A 2883-nucleotide genomic window follows, 5' to 3' on the forward strand; every position below is an offset into this window, starting at 1 on the left:
ACACATCAGAAATCACTTGTTACCTTAAGAATTATACATTATATAGTGAATTGTTTGTTAAATAATTACAGAGCATAGATGTTTGTGTGCAACTTTCCATTATATCAATGGCTTATGAAATAATTATAACTCCTCCCAAATCACCATAAACACATTTATATTTTTTAAGTTGTATATTTTAATAATTAAATGTTCACAGAAGATAAATATGTGATTTATAATAGAAAACGCTCACACTCTAATAAACACCATTAAATTTATAGTGTTTTAAATGGCTTCTAAAGTACATAAAGTGTATATAGTTTTACTTGAGAGTAGTGGATTGAAAACATACAATGACTTTAGAATCTATTTTTACTTTTTAAAATAAGTTTATAAAGATTACAAATGCACAAATAATAGTGAATTAAAGTATAGATTTTGGAAATACTTCAGTTCATATCCCACCCTCATTATTTCTTGGAATAGACTTTCAAAGCTTACATAGACATTCTTAATGTAATCAGATATAAGATCCACTCTGGTGCAAGGTTTAACTCTAGCGAAGTCCCATCTACTCAGCTTTGTCCCAGCACTTCCCCAACCAGAGCAGCCTCGTGACTGGTGTATCTTCTGACTGGTGAATGCTTATTCACCCCAGTTGTTAAATATTGATTTCAAATCCCCCTGCACATAGACATGGTAATAAGCAAAGATTTCTAAGTTTCACAAGAAACCACTGAAGGTTTCCTGCGTAGCACACCTGTGCTCAGGATTTCTTTTCCTATCACCATCTCAAGGATTTCATTTCTTTCTCTGATTTCATCCTGTCTTTATTTGTTGGTTCTTTCCTATTAGTGTTTTAATGTACTAAGGCCACTTCCAGTTTAGGAACAAAAAAAAAAATTACTAAAATCAAACTTAAAAAAAATCTCTCAAATCTATCAAAAACAACTACTTCCTCTAGCTAGCACTTCCTTTTCCCTTTCATAGCAAATTTCTTTTAGCATTGTTTAAACTTGAAGTATCTACTTCAACTCCCACTCACCAGTCAAATCACTATCATTTGGCCCTAATGACTTAATGTAAACTGTTCTTGCCAAAGTCACCAATGATATCTGTGTCCTTTGGTTAAATGGATGCCTTTTGGATGTGATCCTCTTGATCTCTGGGTAGAATTTCAAATTTTTAGCAATTTCTTTTCAAAACAACATTTTTCTTAGCTTCTGTGCCATTCAAATTACAGGTTTTGAGACTCGATACTCTATAATTTGCTGGGAACACACATATCTCTCTCATCCTTTTCAGTCTGTATTGCACACTTCCCTTTCTTCAAATGTTACCATCATGTTGCTGGTGCCAAGATTCTCCTCTCTTCTTTTTTCACTCTGAACACACCAATTGGAAATACTTTAGTCATGTCTATGGACTAAATTACCATCTACTTACATATGAATCTCAAATTAAACCCAGTGATAGCCTCTGAGCTCCAGTTTCACAAACTTAACTAGAGATAACCACTTGGATCTCTCATAGATCCTTCAAAATTTTTTTATTTACTTCTAGTGCCAGCTAAAATAGAGTTAATCCCTTACAGCTCCATTAATTACACTTTCAAACTCTAGATAGAATTTGAAAACAAACTAACTGAGGACAAGAATAATAAGCAATAATAGGAAGGTTGGGGAGGAAAGTTAAAACTTGAAAGACAACAAAATCACTGGTGAGTTCCCTGTTTTTGTTTTGTTTTTTTTCTTCCTTAATTTTCAACTTTGACATGTTATTAGTCCCTTTGCTAAACTCCACCACTCCAAGGAAAACATTAATGTAGGTATCTAAAAATCTGGGGAGAATCCTCTGGCCAGAGGAATCAAGAAAAGGGTTTTCTGAGAACTAAATTGTGTGTTTCAGGTAACTATTTTTGTTTTACTTTTTTTGTCTTATTCGGTTACCTTGAAGGCAGCCCCAGTTGCATACAGCTATATAAGAGCACCAGAACTAAAAATCCTGAAATAATCTAATCTTTCTGGCTAGATGAACTGGGAAAAGGTATCTTCAGGAGATAGAGAGTTAGAGGAAATCAAAAAGAGGAGAAAACTAAAGGAGTCCATCTACTGTTTGCATAACAACTAGAGGCTTGGGCTCACAGGTGCACGAAATCTTGAGTGTCACGTGGATGGAACAGACTCAAAGAAACATCACGTAGGCTTTGAGACCTGGACCATTATATAAACCACTGACCAAGTCCTAGACTAACCTCAGGATGGTACATTCATAGTGCATATTTAAAGAGCCTAGCAATGGGTTTGAAAATTAAACTTGACATTGGAACCACGGTACATAGAGTTGGGATCAAGCTTGTATTTTAAATCTAACTGTATTGACATCACACACACACATACACATCAACATTCCCCAGATGATTTTAATAAGACTCAGAGTCCCATAACACAATATCAAAATATCCAGGACACAATCTAAAGGAAGGAGGAAAGTATCATCAATTTAGAAAGAAAAGAATATAAACAGATTACAAAAGCAGAAATTATCAAAGACTATTATTTTAATATTTTCCCTGAGAAATACAATATACTATCAAAGCAATTATTACAATCATGTGTTCTGGGGTAAAGATGAAGGTTCTGGAAATGTATGAAAATATATATTTTCAGCAAGAGAGTCAGACTATAAAAAGAAACCAAATGAGAATCGAAAAGCCAAAAAGTATAATATCTAAAAGAAAAATTCACTGAATGTGTTCAATATGAAAAGAAGATAGCAGATAAATTCAAAGATATATTTTAATATAATTTCAAAGATATATTAATAGAAATTAGTCACTCTAAAGAGCAGAAACATACAAAAGATTGAAAAAAATTAACAGAGACTTATGGAATTTTAGAA

This window comes from Pteropus alecto, unplaced genomic scaffold, assembly GCF_000325575.1.
Source record: "Pteropus alecto unplaced genomic scaffold, ASM32557v1 scaffold79, whole genome shotgun sequence".
Taxonomy (NCBI): domain Eukaryota; kingdom Metazoa; phylum Chordata; class Mammalia; order Chiroptera; family Pteropodidae; genus Pteropus; species Pteropus alecto.